The 21,480-nt window shown below is 39.0% G+C and overlaps 1 protein-coding gene and 1 long non-coding RNA gene across 5 annotated transcripts in view; one reads left to right on the top strand and one right to left on the bottom strand.

The window, feature by feature from the left end:
• Positions 1-2,899, bottom strand: part of beta-Man (beta-mannosidase) — a 123,556-nt gene extending 120,657 nt beyond the window's left edge. For 2 of the 4 annotated variants that reach the window (XM_071662333.1, XM_071662335.1), the window contains exon 1: positions 1,514-1,759. The gene's annotated coding sequence lies outside the window, so the exon portion shown is untranslated. Of the gene's footprint in view, positions 1-1,513; positions 1,760-2,759 lie in introns of those variants that run through there. The other 2 variants (XR_011712854.1, XM_071662334.1) reach the window with 2 other exon arrangements.
• Positions 2,725-21,480, top strand: part of LOC139748983 (uncharacterized) — an 84,519-nt gene continuing 65,763 nt past the window's right edge. The window contains exon 1 of the long non-coding RNA XR_011712856.1: positions 2,725-2,916. This is a non-coding gene — a long non-coding RNA (uncharacterized lncRNA). The remainder of the gene's footprint in view (positions 2,917-21,480) is intronic.

Below are 21,480 nucleotides of genomic sequence, written 5' to 3'. Positions count from 1 at the left end.
CGTGGTCACAAGTGCTGTTTAACCTGTTTAGGAATGGGGCAGTGAGGGAGGAAAATTTAAGGGTCTTGGAAAGAGCGGCGGGTCTTTTTTTTTTGGGGGGGGGGGGGTTAGGGGGCGTGGAAGGTGAGGTAGCTGGTGTTTGCTGATGAGAAGGTTCTGGTGGCAGACACGTGTAAGATCTTGCAGAAGCTGGTTTCTGAGTTTGAGAGAATGTGTGAGTGAAGACAGAGTTATATCAACGCAAATAAGGTTATTCAGTTTAGAAGAGGAAAGAAACAGATGTGAGTCAGATTGAAGACAGCCAAGAGGAAGAGGAGGGTTTTAGATATTTTGGAGTGGATGACGCAGCTGGTGTAACCATGGTAACTAGAGTAAGTGGGTGAAGGGGCTGAGGTTTTGTGCATTGAGGAATATGTGAAGTGAGAGGTCACTGTGTGTGAAGGTAAGGATGAGTATGTATGATCGTAAAAAAGTCCCAGTGGTGATATACAGATGTGAGGTATGTACCCCAGGTAAAAAAAAAAAAAATATATGGAAGAGGTAAGATGTGTTGGAAACAAAATGCTTGGAGGACCATATGTGGCGTGAGGAGGGATGATCGAGTAGAAAATGTTGAGAGGTGCAGTAGTGAGAGGAGTGTGGTTGAGAGTTGAAGAGGATGTGTTGAAATGGACAGGCATTATATGTATTACCAGTAAAGTGAACGCTTTACCTAAACATTGTAATGCACTTGTATGAAAATTTTCTTGACTGCACTTTATGTTTCGGTAACGAGTGATGTCACACTAAGCAGTATTCTTCCTGGTTTCGGTAAGAACATTTTAAGCAAATGATAGAGATGTCATTCTTGGTTTCTTAAACATCGAATAGTAGAACTAATTTTATGGCAAATTTGGTTTGTTTGAATTTGTTAGGTGTGTTGGAATACAGGAGAACTAAAAGTGTGATTTCAGAGGCACATTTCTCTGCAGTTTCCAGGTTTGTTTCACTGGATTGGTAATTTGGGCCTTACAACCGGGATGACTACGGCTGTCACCTTAAAGATATAACCACCATTCTAACATTTTGAATATTCTTTTACACATCCAAGTTAATCCTAAGACAAGTTGGCTGGTTGCTTGGGCTTTTAGCCTATCTACTATCAGGGTCATTAAAGTTACATCAGCCACACGGAAAATTCTTAACAACTTCCGGTGTTAAGGGTAATTCCAAGGCCATATACACTTTCACTATGTATGTAAACCAAGCAAGCTTGTCTAAGAACACGTATGGACACTTTCATTATCTGGGGGAAGACATGACGCAACATTTGTTGGGAGGGGCGGTCGTTGCCATGTCATGAATTTTATCAATCTGAACACTGCTAATGTTTGACACAAGGAAGCATCTACATGAAAAAGTTAAAATACATGAGATATTGGGAGCCTAACGTTCAAGCTAAATGTCAGGAGTATAGATGACAATCACTCTAAGGAAAAGCTTGGTTTCATACCTTAACTAAATCACTACTTACGTTGTCCCACTCGACAGAAGCGTAGTAGCAATAGTCAGCAACTTGCAAACTAAAACTCGAACACTAGCCAAGCCATCAGCAATCAGGGTAACACTAGCCGAGTCATCAGCAGTCAGGGTAACACTATCCAAGCTATCAGCAGTCAGGGTAACACTAGCCGAGTCATCAGATGACACTGAAACACTAGTGGAATCCTCACCATCGTGTGATGGTTGCCGCCCGCACTCTGCCCACTTCATTATCAGCACATCCCTCACCATCACGTGTTCCCCCTCGCCGCCTCCTGTTTTACCAAAGATGTTCACAATGACACACCAGCAAAAAAAAAAAAAAAATAATAATAATCATATACAGGGTATACAGGGCAAATGAGTAACGGAAAACTTGACTTGCAACGGAGGTATATTGACTGCTGGAAACAAGAAACGAGATGGGCGTCACTATATTAGATGCCAAAGCTTAAGTAACCTTAAACCTTGCTAAAGTTCATCTTCAGATGTTTGAGACAACATTAAGACCGTACATACTGTTTAAGTGCTCTTAATATTAAAGTGTTTGTAAATAATTTTCAAGTTATCTTTATTGGTGATAACTACCGTGTTCATTCTTTAATATCATCTTTTCGTAATTATGAAAATATTCTATTTTGTATGAAGCACAATGAAATTTTTCTACTCTTTTAAGTGATATCACACTTTATATGTATTATGAACACCACTTTAGAAATAAGTATTTGCGCATGCTGTAAGTACAGTCCTTGGTAAGATTTTTACATATGTTAACTGTATATTTTTCCAAAATGAACTAAACTTACTATATATATATGGCCCTTTTCCCGAGCTTTACCGTATGCAGAGTATTGCTATTAATATTTCATTAGGTTATTAACCGATTATTCTATCAGTGTGTTTAATACTTACAAGAAATCATGTTTCTTAGTGTACTGTTCAAAGTATGGTTTATTTCGTTGTAGTTTTAATGTATATGTCAATTGAATCTTGGAAAAAAATGGAATCTTCAAGTATGATGTAGCACCAGGTTTGAGGGTGTGGTGAGAAACCCACAAATAGGAGAATTTCAATTTTGGTTTGCGTATATTGTAAGCAGCAAATCATTCTTTATAGAACAGAAATATTCTGGAAAATGTTTTACATCAGAAAGTTTATACACTTCATCATTAGGAAAACTAAATGCAGCATAACCGTTTGTTTGGAGTGAGGGCGTAAACCAACAGGTACGAACTTACCCACGAGTTATTTGGGTGTTTTAAGCTGTTTTACGTGTGATATCCAGACACTGGGAACCAATTCTCGAGAGTTGTGGACCACAGAACCACTCTCATTTCAACGACCAGTAACAGTGACTGCTGGTCACATATACAATTGTAGCGGACCAAACACTTGGTGAGTCATGATATGAGGGATTCTCAACATGGGAGTACTTAAGGCAAGTCATGTCTCAGTAACCTTCTCTCCTTCTTTAGTAAAGTACTTGAAACTGTTGGTCAGGGTAAGAGTTATGATATTGTATACTTACGTAAGGCTTTTGACAGAGTATCTCATGATTATCTGCTGAGAAAAATAGCGGCGCACGGCATCGGCGTTGTGTATTTATTTGAATTAGGTGGTGGCTCACTGACAGAAAACCAGAGGTATGTATGTTACATGGGACTTGGGCAATGTAGCCAGTGGTGTTCCTCAGGGGTCACTCTTGGGGCCGCTTGTGTTCGTTATATATATATATATATATATATATATATATATATATATATATATATATATATATATATATATATAATATTCTTTCTTTTATACTATTCGCCATTTCCCGCATTAGCGATGTAGCGCTAAGAACAGAGGACTGGGCCTTTGAGGGAATATCCTCACCTGGCCCCCTTCTCAGTTCCTTCTTTTGGAAAAAAAAAAAAAATAGGGAGGATTTCCAGCCCCCCGCACCCTTCCCTTTTAGCCGCCTTCTACGACACGCAGTGCGTATATATATATATATATATATATATATATATATATATATATATATATATATATATGTATATAAACGATTTGGATATGGCAATAACCAGCGCCTTTAGTAAATTGGCCGATGTACTAAAATAGGGGACGTAATTGACTCATTAAAATTCAGTGAATTTGCAGACTTAAATAGAATATCAGAATGGGCGGGTACATGGAGAATGGAATTCAACATAATAGATGCAGACCACCTAGTGTGGGTAAATACAGGAACACTGCTTACAAATTGGACAATATTACTATTGGTGAAAGAGAATGCTAAAGATTTAGGGTTACTGATGAGCAAGGATCTTAAGCCACGGTAAAAATGTATCAAAGTATGTAATGAGGCTAATAGGATGTTAGGATTCATTATTAGGACTGTCAGCAAGAAAACTCATAGAGTATTATTACAACTTTATCATGTGTTGTTGAGACCACACTTGGATTATGCGGTACAGTTTTGGGCTCCATACTATGCTCTTGATTAAACTAGCGATTTTCTGATCAGTACATTATCATGCAGGTACTCCAAAATCGTACAAAAGAAATACAAAATCCAAAACACTTCTAGTTCCATGCATTTCGGATAAGGGATACTCAGTTTGCACTACATGTGAAGTTAAACATCCATATTTAAGTAGTATGTTTATATATATATATATATATATATATATATATATATATATATATATATATATATATATATATTGAAGCCATTGATGATTTTAAATACTGTTAGTAGAACAACTCTTAACCTCTTTTTTAAGCTAAATAGATTTACATCATTTAATCGGCTTTCAAGATTTGCTTCTCGGTGACAAAGATGATGTGAACTGAACACAGTGCTCAGGCTGAATACACACAAGTGACTTGGAACATGTGAAAATGATTTCAATGGACGTTAGTCTGATAGCCCTACCTATCAATTCAAAGGATTTTGTTCGCCCTTTTAACTAATTCTGTTGACTGCCTTCTTGGCTGTAGGTCACTAGAGCTTGTTAAACATGTCTATTCCCACATTTACTGTTTGGAGTTCACAGGAATTATCATGTACCTTGCCTTTTGTTTACACTGCAGACAAGCTAATTAACAATCCAGTTAATTTTTTAAAGCACAAAACAAGTGTATAATGCTGATGAATCTGGCCTGTATTGGTGTCATATGGCATGAAAAACCCTTGCCCAAGAAATTGAGGAGTCTCCATCTTGGGTTGAGGATTCCAAAGATAGGGTAAAGATTCTTGGCTGTAGCACTGCTGTAGGAACACATAAAACCAAGCTAATGGTAATTGGAAAGAGTGTTCACTCAAAGGCCTTTAAAGGGGTCAGTTTCTGTTTTCGGGCTTTTTCTGTGGTCTGGCAATGACCAGGTCCTAAGGTTGCCAGATTTAAGAGTTACAACCTGTACCATGAAAAGAGTATGCAAGAATATTGATTGAGAGAGTGATGGAAGTAACTGAATGCAGAATAAATGAAAAGTAAGGGGTTTTAGGAAAGGTAGGGATGTGTGGATCAGACTTTTGCAGTGAAGAGGACAGTGAAGTGTTTAGTGAAAGTTAAGAGGTTGTATGCAACTTTTATGGATCTGGAGAAAGCATCTCACAGAGCCAAGTGGAATGCTTTGTCGGATGTGTTAAGGATATATTGTACAGGGAGACAACTGTTGGATGGTGTAAAAGCCTTCTGCAGAGGAGCAAATGATCATGTAAGAGTGGATGGAGAGCTAAGCAAAACTTTTGGGATAAATGTAGTTGTGAGGCAGGGCTGTGTGATGTCACCATGGATTTTTCACATATATATGGATGGAGTGAGAGGAGAGATGAAAGCAAAACTAGAAAAAGGGGATACAGAGATGGAGTGTGGTGGTAAGATATGGGGGCTAGTGGCAAGCCTGTTTGCAGAGAGTGAAAAGGAGTTGCAGAAGGTTGCATATTTTATGATGCGTGAAAATGGAGGAGATTGAAGGTAAATGCAAATGAAAGTAAAGAAATGGAGTTTGAAAGGAAATGGGATGAAAGTATAGATTTTGTAAAATCATATAGAGTGAAAGAAGAAAGTGTATTAAATTATGCTGTGGATATTGGGGGAGAAAGGCTGGAAGAAGTGAGGTAATTTATATATCTGGGAGCCGTCTTGGGTTAGTGTGGTGATATAGAAGGAAAGATAAGGGAGAGAGCAGTACAGTATAGAATCATGAAGGGTAGCAAATGGTGAGAGTAAATGAAGCTAGGGGATTGGATGAACAAGGAGAGGTATATAAGGAAGCACAGCTTACATGGCCTTCAGAATGTTGGAGGTGGACAGAAGAGAAAGGTAATTGAGTTGTGCATAAATGAGTGAAGTTGCTAGTGAAAGATAAAAGAGAGGTGTATAGGCATTATGTGTAGGGAAGGAGTGCAAGTGATTGGGAGATATACGAGAGAAAGTGGAAGGAGGTCAAATGGAAGGTGTAGGGGCTGATGAAAGAGGGTAAATGAGAGTTGTGTCAAGCGAGTATCAACAGACTTCATGGAGAATAGAAAAATGTTTTAGAAGAAGGTTAAGTGTGAGAAAACAAGAGAACTAATAGGAATGTCAGTGAAGGGGGAAATGGTCACAGACAGAAATGGGGTGAAGAGAGGGAGTAAATATTTTGAAGGGTTGTTAAATGTGTTTGATGACAGGGTGGCAGATGTGGGATGTTTTGGATGTAGGATGGCAGTTGTGGTATGTTTTGGATGTGCATGTATGCAAATTGAGTCATAGAGTGTTCTGGTGAAAAGATGAATGATGGTGAAAGCCTTACATAAGATGAGATGCAGCAAAGGAACTGTAGTGAATGGGTTTGCTTTAATCTCACAGGATAAAGAGATTAATGGTTAGTCAAGATTTTTTATGTATGTATGGCTCATGGTGAGGTGCCTGAGTGCCTGAAGATTAGCAGAATGCCTGGATAGGGCCACAGTATCAAGGCAAGGGAGATAAGAATGAATGTTGAAATTATAAAGGTATAAGTGAATTAGAGTGAATTGGAGCAGTGTGGTATAAAGTGGGTGGTACGCTGTTGGTGAACTGAACTAGGACATACAAAGAAACCAGATTAAACCATAGGAAAGTCTCTGGGGCCTGGTTGTGGATAGGGGACTGTGGTTTTGGTACTTTATGTATGGCAGCTAGAGAATGGATGTGAGTGAACGATGCCTTTTCTTCATCTGTTCCTGGTGCTACATTGCTAATGTGGGAAATGGTGGCAAGTATGAGAAAAAAGAAAAAGTTTATTGAGTAAAAAAGTTTATTGAGTATATTTGGTAAGTTGTATGGGTGAGTGTTGATTGAGAAGGTGCTGGTATACAGAGTTTCAGACAGGGGAGGAATAATATGGCCTCAGGAGTGGTATAGAATATGTGAATCAGGTGTTTATTTTGAAGGATGTGTGCAAAAAATACTTGGAGAAATAGAAGAACTTGTATTTTGGGTCATTTCAGTGTGTATATGCTTTATGAGTGTTATATTTGTTGGGGATGAGTAGCAAACAGGTGGAGGAGATGGAGGAGGAGATGATAGATGCAATGAAGTGGGCTTTTGAAGTTTTTATCAGGGCCAGAAGGGTGAGTGGTGTGCATCAGATTGGATCAGCGGGCTGAGCCAAGGGATATGAAGCAGTCAGTTTTTCATTCTGGAGTAGTTTGTTGGTCTTGGCTGTAAATAGTAACCCATGGTTTTGCTACATAATGTATAACATCTAGTAGTTGGGTGTGTGTTAATAAATAAGGCCACTGATCATTTGCTCTTGCTGGAGTGGGAAAAGCATTTAGGAATAAAAAACTTGCAATTCATATCGCTAAACACCATTTTTAGAAAGGGATGCAAATGTGGTATTTTTCAAGGCCAGAAACAAGGTAATAAAGTAAAAACACTAGTGTGACAAAAGGATAAAGAAATAATGTCCACACTTTAGAATTATGAACAATTGGGTGATGATAATTGGTGTTATGGAGACACTGCTTATAACTCTGTGCTATTTAACTCTGTGCTATTTATGTCATTGGCCTGAGCAGGTTGCTGTATGGTTGTTGGGTTTTACCAAATGAGTATTAACTTCCCTAATGAATATGACATTGGTTAAGGAGGGTGATATCCATGTGGTGACAGTGGTCATGGATTTCAGTCTGAGAAAAAAGTTTTTCAGATTGCAGACCCAACTGTTAATAAGCAACGTCAATCAACTCAGACTTGGATAGGATATCTAATTGTGGTACAGAAAATCTCGTTAGTTTAATGCCTCTTAAGACCCAGTTTCTACCCATCTCTCTATTGAAAACTCACAACTTTCCCTTTTTTGTTGGTTCCATAATTCCAACTTTTGACACAATGAACATACTTGGCATAACTGTAATATCATCTCTCTTGGAAACCCCACATTACAGGAATAGCTAAGTCTAAGAAACTGGATGTTCTGTTTAGATGTTGAAACTACTTCTCTTTTGAACAGTTGCTTCATTTATACAAGAGATTGATTCATCCTGGTACGGAGTACTGTTTATACATTAGGGGGGTTCTAGCTCTGCATCCTTACTTGATAGAGTTGAGTTAAAAGTGGTCTGTCTTACAAATTGTCCCAGGCTAACTTCTGAACTTGACCCACTTGCCTTATACCGCAATGTTAGTTCACTCTTCCTCTTCTGTAGGTATTACTTTGGTTTTTACTCCTGAGAGGTGGTTGCTTGTGTGCCCACACTTCTAGCTAGACCATGCAATACTTGACAAGCTGCTGCGTTACACGATTATTGTGTGAACGTCGGTAACTCAAGGGAGTGGGGGCTGTTTTGATACTTGCTTCTTTCCCTACATGTCAAAGCTTTGGAACTCGCTACCCTTTCTTGTCTTTCTCAATACTTATGACCTGGCACGTTTCAAAAGACAGGTTTTTCACTTTCTCAAAAATTCATAAATACTTTCCCTTGTCATTTCTTTTTCCATTTCATAATTCTTTCTATTTCAATTAAGGCCTGAACTTTTGTCGGCGATTGGAGCCTTCAACATATAAAAAACTTGTACAATGTTTTGCTTTTCATGCAATGAGTGCAATTTAATGTTTTTCGTATAATATAATAACCTTACTTCTTACATGAGTATGTGAGAACAAGTAATACCTATATTGTTTGATCTTTCTTTTAAAGCGCAAAACATACCATATCAAACATTTATGAAGGTCAATGAAAAATGAAAAAGGTATTGTGTTTTATTACAAAACCTTGGCCCTGCTGGTACTACATACCATCAGAAAGGCAGTGCAAAATGTATAAACCAGTTATATTACAAATGTACAGACACTGTCAGTCCCGTAGAAATAATGGAAATATATATTGTAAACCTTCTATGCAACACCAGTCAGGATACGAATAAGTCAATTATTCATCATTTTCAGAGAGAAAGAGAGAGAGAGCAAATCTTTATTGTTGGCAAACTTACATCTAGATTATGTTGTGATTCTGTAAACTTTTCATTTCTTTGGGTTATAAATAAAAATTTTTAACTCTCCTAAGCAGCTTATATTTTGTGGCAAAGTAAAAACCAAAGAAAAGCACATTTTGTGAAAATTGCTCTTGAGTAATGAAAATCCTACACTTGTCAAACAAGGCATTTTTTATTTACATCATATCATTTACAGCCAGTTAATAAGAGTAGTTGATATATTTATTTACTTATTTATACTTTGTCGCTGTCTCCTGCATTAGCGAGGTAGCGTAAGGAAACAGACGAAAGAATGGCCCAACCCAACCACATACACATGTATATACATACACGTCAACACAAACACATACATACCTATACATTTCAACGTATACATATGTATACATACTCAGACATGTACATATATACAAAAGTACATAATTCATACTTGCTGCCTTTCTTCATTCCTGACGCCACCCCGCCACACATGAAATGACACCCCCCTCCCCCCCGCACGCGCGCGAGGTAGCGCTAGGAAAAGACAACAAAGGCCACATTCGTTCACTCTCAGTCTCTAGCTGTCATGCAATAATGCCTGAAACCACAGCTCCCTTTCCACATCCAGGCCCCACAGAACTTTCCATGGTTTACCCCAGACGCTTCACATGCCTTGATTCAATCCATTGACAGCACGTCGACCCCGGTATACCACATCGATCCAATTCACTCTATTCCTTGCCCGCCTTTCACCTTCCTGCATGTTCAGGCCCCGATAACTCAAAATCTTTTTCACTCCATCTTTCCACCTCCAATTTGATCTCCCACTTCTCCTCGTTCCTTCCACCTCCGACACATATATCCTCTTGGTCAATCTTTCCTCACTCATTCTCTCCATGTGCCCAAACCATTTCAAAACACCCTCTTCTGCTCTCTCAACCACGTTCTTCTTATTTCCACACATCTCTCTTACCCTTACATTACTTACTCGATCAAACCACCTCACACCACATACTGTCCTCAAACATCTCATTTCCAGCACATCCACCCTCCTGCACACAACTCTATCCATAGCCCACGCCTCGCAACCATACAACATTGTTGGAACCACTATTCCTTCAAACATAGCCATTTTTGCTTTCGGAGATAATGTTCTCGACTTCCACACATTCTTCAAGGCTCCCAGGATTTTATATATATATATATTATATATATATATATATATATATATATATATATATATATATATATATATATATATATATATATATATATATTATCCCTGGGGATAGGGGAGAAAGAATACTTCCCACGTATTCCCTGCGTGTCGTAGAAGGCGACTAAAAGGGGAGGGAGCGGGGGGCTGGAAATCCTCCCCTCTCAATTTTTTTTAATTTTCCAAAAGAAGGAACAGAGAAGGGGGCCAGGTGAGGATATTCCCTCAGTGGCCCAGTTCTCTGTTCTTAACGCTACCTCGCTAACGCGGGAAATGGCGAATAGTTTGAAAAAAAAAAAAATATATATATATATATATATATATATATATATATATATATATATATATATATATATATATATATATATATACACACACACAGACTGGAAAAAGTTGAGAACAAAGGACGCAAGGGGAGTGGGGGAGGAATAGGATGTATTTAAGGAAACAGTGATGGCTTGCACAAAAGATGCTTGTAGCATATGAAATGTGGGAGGTGGGCAGATTAGAAAGGGTAGTGAGTGGTGGGATGAAGTAATATTATTAGTGAAAGAGAAGAGAGAGGCAATTGGACGGTTTTTGCAGGGAAATAATGCAAATGACTGGGAGATGTATTAAAGAAAGAGGCAGGAGGTCAAGAGAAAGGTGCAAGAGGTGAAAAAGAGTTGGGGTGAGAGAGTATCATTAAATTTTAGGGAGAATAAAAAGATGTTTTGAAAGGAGGTAAATAAAGTGCGTAAGACAAGGGAGCAAATGGGAACTTCAGTGAAAGGGGCTAATGCGGAGGTGATAACAAGTAGTGGTGATGTGAGAAGGAGATGGAGTGAGTATTTTGAAGGTTTGTTGAATGTGTTTGATGATAGAGTGGCAGATATAGGGTGTTTTGGTTGAAGTGGTGTGCAAAGTGAGAGGGTTAGGGAGAATGAGTTGGTAAACAGAGAAGAGGTAGTAAAAGCTTTGTGGAAGATGAAAGCCGGCAAGGCAGCAGGTTTGGATGGTATTGCATTGGATATTCCCTCAGAGGCCCAGTCCTCTGTTCTTAACGCTACCTTGCTAACGCGGGAAATGGCGAATAGTTTGAAAGAAAAGATATTTATTAAATATATGTATATATATATATAAGAGAGATGTGTGGTAATGAAAAGAGTGTGGTTGAGAGAGCAGAAGAGGGTGTATTGAAATGGTTTGGTCACATGGAGAGAATGAGTGAGGAAAGATTGACAAAGAAGATGTACGTTTTAGAGGTGGAGGGAACAAGGAGAAGTGGGAGACCAAATTTGAGGTGGAAGGATGGAGTGCATAGTGCCATTGTACAAAGGCCAAGGGGATAAAGGTTAGTGTTCAAATTACAGAGGTATATGTTTGTTGAGTATCCCTGGGAAATTATATGGAAGGGTATTGATTAAGAGGGTGAAAGGTATGTACAGAGCATCAGATTGGGGAAGAGTAGTGTGGTTTCAGAAGTGGTAGAGGGTATGTGGATCAGGTGTTTGCTTTGAAGAATTATGTGAGAAATACTTAGAAAAACAAATGGATTTGTATGTAGCATTTATGGATCTGGAGAAGGCATGTGATATTAGAGATGCTCCGTGGAAGATATTAAGAGTAAATGGTGTGGGAGGCAAGTTGCTAGAAGCGGTGAAAAGTTTTTATCGAGGATGTAAGGCATGTGTACGAGTAGGAAGAGAGGAAAGTGACTGGTTCTCAGTGAATGTCGTTTTGTGGCAGGGGTGCGTGATGTCTCCATGGTTGTTCAATATATTTATGGATGGGGTTGTTAGGGAGGTGAATGCAAGAGTTTTGGAGAGAGGGATAAGTATGCAGTCTGTTGTGGATGAGAGGGCTTGGGAAGTGAGTCAGTTGTTGTTTGCTGATATTACAGTGCTGGTGGCTGATTCGGGTGAGAAACTGTAGAAGCTGGTGACTGAGTTTGGTAAAGTGTGTGAAAGAAGAAAGCTGAGAGTAAATGTGAATAAGAGCAAGGTTATTAGGTACCGTAGGGTTGAGGGACAAAGTGGTTGGGAGGTAAGTTTTAATGGAGAAAAACTGGAGGAAGTGAAGTGTTTTAGATATCTGGGAGTGGATTTGGCAAGGGATGGAACCATGCAAGCAGCAGTGAGTCACAGGGTGGGGGAGGGAGCGAAAGTTCTTGGAGCGTTGAAAAATGTATGGAAGGCGAGAACATTATCGCAGAATGCAAAAATGGGTATGTTTGAAGGAATAGTGGTTCCAACAATGTTATATGGTTGCGAGGCATGGGCTATAGATAGGGTTGTGTCGAGGAGGGTGGATGTGTTGGAAATGAGATGTTTGAGGACAATATGTTGTGTGAGGTGGTTTGATCGAGTAAGTAAGGGTAAGAGAGATGTGTGGTAATAAAAAGTGTGGTTGAGAGAGCAGAAGAGGGTGTATTGAAATGGTTTGGTCACATGGAGAGAATGAGTGAGGAAAGATTGACAAAGAGGATATATGTGTTAAAGGTGTAGGGAACCAGGAGAAGTGGGAGACCAAATTGGAGGTGGAAGGATGGAGTGAAAAAGATTTTGAGTGATCGGGCTTGAACATGCTGGAGGGTGAAAGATGTGCAAGGAATAGTGAATTGGAACGATGTGGTATACCGGGGTCGATGTGCTGTCAATGGACTGAACCAGGGCATGTGAAGCATCTGGGGTAAACCATGGAAAGTTTTGTGGGGTCTGGATGTGGAAAGAAAGCTGTGGTTTTGGTGCATTATACATGACAGCTAGAGACTGAGTGTGAACGAATGTGGCCTTTGTTGCCTTTTCCTAGTGCTATTTTGCGCATGTGCGGGGGTAGGGGGTTGTCATTTCATGTGTGGTGGGGTGGCAACGGGAATGAATAATGGCAGCAAGTATGAATTATGTACATGTGTATACATGTATATGTCTGTGTATGTATATATATATATACATTGAAATGTATTGGTATGTATATGTGCGTGTGTGGACGTCTATGTATATACGTGTATGTGGGTGGGTTGGGTCATTCTTTCATTTGTTTCCTTGCGCTACCTCGCTGACGCGAGAGACAGCGACAAAGTATAATAAATAAATTATTTATTTATTTTGCTTTGTCGCTGTCTCCCGCGTTTGCGAGGTAGCGCAAGGAAACAGACGAAAGAAAAGAGGAGATATGATAATCACTTTTAAGTTTGTGAACAGTGTTTAAAAGTAAAACAAGGAAAATTTTTAATGAAAAAACAATACACCCCCTCCCCAACATACTTCCGAGTTCTGTTGTGACTGACTGATCGGATGTCGAAATGGATGTAAGTCGGATGCACATCAGCACGAGATGTAGAATTTATATACCTGTACAGCATTCTTTTATCATAATTTCTATCATGGTTATCTCATTTTTTATTAACCTGCTATATTATATGATTCTGTAGTTTTTTTTTTTACCTTTCATTTCAGGTTGCTTAATTCATATTTCATAATTTTTATTTTCTGATTTTTATTTTTTTCCAGTCGTATGTATGGATAGTCGTAAGTCACATAGGTCATAAGTAGGGGATCAGATGTTTTGGGTAAAGGAACATTTCAGGAAACTAAAGCAATTTTATGCAGGACATTCCAAAATATTTCTTTAAAGAAATTGTGGATGGCTGGAACAAAATGAGTAAACAAGTAATTGCTACTTGTGCATATATGAAGTTGGAAGACAAGATGGGGCACCAAAATGTTAACTGCAGCTGATGGATGCAGATGATGTGGCAGATCAGTATAAAAACTCCCTTTATTACTATCCCAAAACCAAGTTACATATGTTCATGTGACTTGTTTCTGCCACTTAAGTATCAGCGAATAATGCTATGAAATATTAAGGGTTCAAATAAAAAATTTGGTTTTGTATATACAGGCTTATGTCTTTGATATTGTTCATGCATACAGACAGAAGCCATTGAGGGAAACAAAACATGGGACAGAATGACTATAAAATCATATTTTGAAAGATTTTGTTTGGTTTCATTTTGAGCTTTGTACAATTCTCCAAAAAGCTTACCTACACTTGACTTTTATACCAAGTTCCCACCTTGTAAACTTAACTAATAATGTTTTGCCACCAAGACAATGCAAAATATGAAATTAGTAAAATAAGGTGGCTTCCCTTACCTATCAGTTAAAGTGCTTTATGCAGTATCTACTGAATATATCTTGGATCTTTCTGCATTATAATTATTATTTATTTTGCATTTACATTTAGGGGTTAAGTCAAATATACTGACATATATAATATAAACTTCAGCAATCAGTAGTGGATATTTTTTGCATGCGGATCATACAAAATGGGACTGCAACTGGAACTGAAATAACAGTTATATATAGTGTTAGTATCAAAATTCTAGTGATATGGTTCAACATTCAAATAGTAAAAAGATTGCACAATTTATATGCATATTTTGGAAAAAGATACAATGGCCAGTTTTGCTATAAATTCTGCTGTATTTTTGAAAGGCACACATATGTTCTTGCAAACAAGCTTTACCTATGAAATCCCTGCTCATATGTTCAAAACCTGACACTGAAGTTAGTGACCACCTTAACTAACCCATTCTTTGTATTTGGAGCTTATATGATTTTTCTCTCTCTACACTGTGGCTGGGTCATATATAATAATTCTTGAACCAGCAACTTCTGCCTAGAGGGGAAAATATGCAGCTATTAATGCTTGTATTGGCATCCCATACACTGTTAATAGTTACTACAGATTATTTTCCATTTACTGGTTGGTGTATATGAATATGTTAAGGAAGCCTGTCATGTGATAATTTGTAGTGACATTGTTATAATAAATTTGAAAGTCCTTTGTAATCATATTTATTTGTGACAAAAACATTTTTATAAATACCACACATTTTACTAAGTATGCCTGACATTACTCCTGAGTATTTCATATGCTTGCCAGCAGAGCAGCAAAAGCTAAAAGGCATTTTGCACACATACCGATGTTTCACCAAGGAGAGTTATAATTTTATAAAAGAAATTATGTTCTGATTAATTGTAATAAGAAACTTATGAAAATATTTTTCAAAATACTTCAGAATTTCCCCTATAGAGAGCATACAATGGAATTTATTACCACAGTGAAAAGGCTTAGAGTGCACAGGCCTTCAGATTCATATAAAGCAAAGTATTCTTTGTAAAACCAAGCTCTGGGTGATAAGATTATGGAATACATTTCAAGATCCTGTGGTAGGTTTTTGAGTTTTATGAAATTCTGGTATGTAACCTACACTAAGTGCTTGCACCATGTTTACACCAAGTAAACTTTAGTAAAAAAGAAATGCACAACCAACCAAAGGTAATCACAGGAACTTAACTGGAGGTAAAGTGTCCCTAGTCTATACAGATATTGCTAAAATTAAAAAAAAATACAGTATTGGATACTACAGTGAAAGTAATAAATGTAATATATGTTTACCTCTGCATCACTTCTGGTTTTGGGAAATGGCTACACATATTTTAGATGCTTTTTACAGTCCATTATAATTTCAAAAAGTACATGCATAGCATGACTTTTGGCATTGTTTTAATGAATGATTTTGATATTTCATATTTATTATACTTTGTCTATGTCTCCCATGTTAGTGAGGTAGCGCAAGGAAACAGATGAAAGCATAGCCCAACCCACCCACATACACATGTATATACTTACACGCCCACACTCACACATATACATCCATATACATTTCAATGTATAGGTATGTATATGTGTATGTATATGTACACATACACAAACATATACATATATATAGACATGTACATATTCATACTTGCTGCCTTCATCCATTCCTGTCGCCACCCTGCCACACATGAATGGATGAAGGCAGTAAGTATGAATATGTACATGTGTATATATGTATATGTCTGTGTATGTATACGTAAGTATACGTTGAAATGTATATGTATATATATGGGCGTTTATGTATATATATATATATATATATATATATATATATATATATATATATATATATATATATATATATCTTCTTTTCTTTTTCTTTCAAACTATTCGCCATTTCCCGCATTAGCGAGGTAGCGTTAAGAACAGAGGACTGGGCCTTTGAGGGAATACCCTCACCTGGCCCAATTCTCTGTTCCTTCTTTTGAAAAAAAAAAAAAAAAAAAAAAAAAAACACGAGGGGAGGATTTCCAGCCCCCCGCTCCCTCCCCTTTTAGTCGCCTTCTACGACACGCAGGGAATACGTGGGAAGTATTCTTAATCCCCTATCCCCAGGGATATATATATATATATATATATATATATATATATATATATATATATATATATATATATATCTTTCTTCTTTTAAACTATTCGCCATTTCCCGCGCTAGCGAGGTAGCGTTAGTAGCGTTAAGTACAGAGGACTGGGCCTTTTTTGGAATATCCTCACCTGGCCCCCTCTGTTCCTCCTTTTGGGAAAAAAAAAAAAAAAAATGAGAGGGGAGGATTTCCAGCCCCCCACTCCCTCCCCTTTCAGTCGCCTTCTACGACACGCAGGGAATACATGGGAAGTATTCTTAATCCCCTATCCCCAGGGACAATATATATATATATATATATATATATATATATATATATATATATATATATATATATATATTTTTTTTATATATATTTTATATATATATATATATATATATATATATATATATTTTTTTTTTTTTTTTTTTCCCAAAAGAAGGAACAGAGGGGGCCAGGTGAGGATATTCCAAAAAAGGCCCAGTCCTCTGTTCCTAACGCTACCTCGCTAATGCGGGAAATGGCGAATAGTTTAAAAGAAAAGAAAAAGAATATATATATATATATATTCCCCCATTTTAGAAAGTTAATACAAGGAGGGGAGGATTTCTGGCCCCCCGCGGAAGTGGATCATAGGGTGGGGGAGGGGGCGAAAATTCTGGGGGCCTTGAAGAATGTGTGGAAGTCGAGAACATTATCTCGGAAAGCAAAAATGGGTATGTTTGAAGGAATAGTGGTTCCAACAATGTTGTATGGTTGCGAGGCATGGGCTATGGATAGAGTTGTGCGCAGGAGGATGGATGTGCTGGAAATGAGATGTTTGAGGACAATGTGTGGTGTGAGGTGGTTTGATCGAGTGAGTAACGTAAGGGTAAGAGAGATGTGTGGAAATAAAAAGAGCGTGGTTGAGAGAGCAGAAGAGGGTGTTTTGAAGTGGTTTGGGCACATGGAGAGAATGAGTGAGGAAAGATTGACCAAGAGGATATATGTGTCGGAGGTGGAGGGAACGAGGAGAAGAGGGAGACCAAATTGGAGGTGGAAAGATGGAGTGAAAAAGATTTTGTGTGATCGGGGCCTGAACATGCAGGAGGGTGAAAGGAGGGCAAGGAATAGAGTGAATTGGAGCGATGTGGTATACCGGGGTTGACGTGCTGTCAGTGGATTGAATCAAGGCATGTGAAGCGTCTGGGGTAAACCATGGAAAGCTGTGTAGGTATGTATATTTGCGTGTGTGGACGTATGTATATACATGTGTATGGGGGGGGGGGTTGGGCCATTTCTTTCGTCTGTTTCCTTGCACTACCTCGCAAACGCGGGAGACAGCGACAAAGTATAAAAAAAAAAAAAAAAAAATATATATATATATATATATATATATATATATATATATATATATATATATATATATATGTTGTTAGGGTGAAGGCATGTACAGAGCATCAGATTGGGGAAGAGCAGTGTGGTTTCACAAGTGGTAGAGGATGTGTGGATCAGGTGTTTGCTTTGAAGAATGTATGTGAGAAATACTTAGAAAAGCAAATGGATTTGTATGTAGCACTTATGGATCTGGAGAAGGCATATGATAGAGTTGATAGAGATGCTCTGTGGAAGGTATTAAGAATATATGGTGTGGGAGGAAAGTTGTTAGAAGCAGTGAAAAGTTTTTATCGAGGATGCAAGGCATGTGTACGTGTAGGAAGAGAGGAAAGTGACTGGTTCTCAGTGAATGTAGGTTCGCGGCAGGGGTGTGTGATGTCTCCATGGTTGTTTAATTTGTTTATGGATGGGGTTGTTAGGGAGGTGAATGCAAGAGTTTTGGAAAGAGGGGCAAGTATGAAGTCTGTTGTGGATGAGAGAGCTTGGGAAGTGGGTCAGTTGTTGTTCACTGATGATACAGCGCTGGTGGCTGATTCATGTGAGAAACTGCAGAAGCTGGTGACTGAGTTTGGTAAAGTGTGTGAAAGAAGAAAGTTAAGAGTAAATGTGAATAAGAGCAAGGTTATTAGGTACAGTAGGGTTGAGGGTCAAGTCAATTGGGAGGTAAGTTTGAATGGAGAAAAACTGGAGGAAGTAAAGTGTTTTAGATATCTGGGAGTGGATCTGGCAGCGGATGGAACCATGGAAGCGGAAGTGAATCATAAGGTGGGGGAGGGGGCGAAAATCCTGGGAGCCTTGAAGAATGTGTGGAAGTCGAGAACATTATCTCGGAAGGCAAAAATGGGTATGTTTGAAGGAATAGTGGTTCCAACAATGTTGTATGGCTGGGAGGCATGGGCTATGGATAGAGTTGTGCGCAGGAGGGTGGATGTGCTGGAAATGAGATGTTTGAGGACAATGTGTGGTGTGAGGTGGTTTGATCGAGTAAGTAACGTAAGGGTAAGAGAGATGTGTGGAAATAAAAAGAGCGTGGTTGAGAGAGCAGAAGAGGGTGTTTTGAAATGGTTTGGGCACATGGAGAGAATGAGTGAGGAAAGATTGACCAAGAGGATATATGTGTCGGAGGTGGAGGGAACGAGGAGAAGTGGGAGACCAAATTGGAGGTGGAAAGATGGAGTGAAAAGATTTTGCGTGATCGGGGCCTGAACATGCAGGAGGGTGAAAGGAGGGCAACGAATAGAGTGAATTGGATCGATGTGGTATACCGGGGTTGACATGCTGTCAGTGGATTGAATCAGGGCATGTGAATCATCTGGGGTAAACCATGGAAAGCTGTGTAGGTATGTATATTTGCATGTGTGGACGTGTATGTATATACATGTGTATGGGGGTGGGTTGGGCCATTTCTTTCGTCTGTTTCCTTGTGCTACCTCGCAAACGTGGGAGACAGCGACAAAGCAAAAAAAAAAAAAAAAAAAATGTTAGGGAGGTGAATGCAAGAGTTTTGGAAAGAGGGGCAAGTATGCAGTCTGTTGTGGATGAGAGAGCTTGGGAAGTGAGTCAGTTGCTGTTCGCTGATGATACAGCACTGGTGGCTGATTCATGTAAGAAACTGCAGAAGCTGGTGACTGAATTTGGTAAAGTGTGTGAAAGAAGAAAGTTAAGAGTAAATGTGAATAAGAGCAAGGTCACTAGGTACAGTAGGGTTGAGGGTCAAGTCAATTGGGAGGTAAGTTTGAATGGAGAAAAACTGGAGGAAGTAAAGTGTTTTAGATATCTGGGAGTGGATCTGGCAGTGGATGGAACCATGGAAGCGGAAGTGAATCATAGGGTGGGGGAGGGGGCGAAAATTCTGGGAGCCTTGAAGAATGTTTGGAAGTCAAGAACATTATCTCGGAAAGCAAAAATGGTTATGTTTGAAGGAATAGTGGTTCCAACAATGTTGTATGATTGCGAGGCGTGGGCTATGGATAGAGTTGTGCGCAGGAGGGTGGATGTGCTGGAAATGAGATGTTTGAGGACAATATGTGGTGTGAGGTGGTTTGATCGAGTAAGTAATGTGAGGGTGAGAGAGATGTGTGGAAATAAAAAGTGTGGTTTAGAGAGCAGAAGAGGGTGTTTTGAAAGGGTTTGGTCACATGGAGAGAATGAGTGGGGAAAGATTGAACAAGAGGATATATGTGTCAGAGGTGGAGGGAACGAGGAGAAGTGGGAGACCAAATTGGAGGTGGAAAGATGGAGTGAAAAAGATTTTGAGTGGTTGGGGTCTGAACATGCCGGAGGGTGAAAGGCGTGCAAGGAATAGAGTGAATTGGAACGATGTAGTATACCGGGGTCGATGTGCTGTCAATGGATTGAACCAGGGCATGTGAAGCGTCTCAGGTAAACCATGGAAAGTGTGTGGGGCCTGGATGTGGAAAGGGAGCTGTGGTTTCGGTGCATTATTACATGACAGCTAGAGACTGATTGTGAATGAATGGGGCCTTTGGTGTCTTTCCTAGCGCTACCTCGCACACATGAGGGGGGAGGGGGTTGTTATTCCATGTGTGGTGAGGTGGCGATGGGAACAAATAAAGGCAGACAGTATGAATTATGTACATGTGTATATATGTATATGTCTGTGTGTGTATATATATATGTGTACATTGAGATGTATAGGTATGTATATTTGCGTGTGTGGACGTGTATGTAAGGCGGGTTGGGCCATTCTTTCGTCTGTTTCCTTGCACTACCTCGCTAACGCGGGAGACAGCGACAAAGCAAAATAAATAAATATATACATAAATGGGAGTGGGGGGCTGGAAATCCTCCCCTCCCGTTTATAATGTTCCAAAAGAAGGGATGGAGACATGGGCCAAGTGAGTATATACCCTCTCAAGCTCACTCCTTTGTTCTTGATGCTACCTCACTAATGCAGGATAAGGCGAGTATGTATGAAAAAAAAGATATATACATAAATGCCCATACATGCTCTTATTCATATTTACTCTCAGCTTTCTTCTTTCACACACTTTCCCAAACTCAGTCACCAACTTCTGCAGTTTCTCACTCCAATCAACCACCAGCACTGTATCATCATCAAACAACTACTGACTCACTTCTCAGGCTCTCTCATCCCTAACATACTGCATACTTGCCCTGCCCTCCAAAACTCTTACATTTACCTCCCAAATCACCCCATCCATAAACAATGTAAATAACCATAGGGACATCACACATCCCTGCCACAGACTGACCTTCAATGGGAACCAATCACTCTTCCTATTCATACACATGCCTTACATCCTTGATAAAAACTTTTCACTGCTTCTAGCAGTTTACCTCCCACACTATATTATACTCTTAAAGCCTTCCATAAAGCATCTCTATCAACCATATCACATGCCTTCTCCAGATCCATAAATGCCACATATAAATCTAAATGTTTCCTAAATATTTCTCCCACACATTCTTCAAAATAAACATCTGATTCACACATCCTCTACCACTGCTTAAACCACACTGATCTTTCCCAATCTGATGCTTTGTACATGCCTTCACCCTCTCAATCAATATCCTTCCATACAATTTTCCATTAATACTCAACAAACTTATGCCTCTGTAGTTTGAACACTCACCTTTATCCCCTTTGCATTTGTAAAACCAAATATTCCAAAATCCA

The sequence above is a fragment of the Panulirus ornatus genome, chromosome 6 (assembly GCF_036320965.1).
Source record: "Panulirus ornatus isolate Po-2019 chromosome 6, ASM3632096v1, whole genome shotgun sequence".
NCBI lineage: Eukaryota > Metazoa > Arthropoda > Malacostraca > Decapoda > Palinuridae > Panulirus > Panulirus ornatus.
Note: the sequence above shows the minus strand (reverse complement) of the source record. Positions and strands in the feature narration are given on the sequence as shown.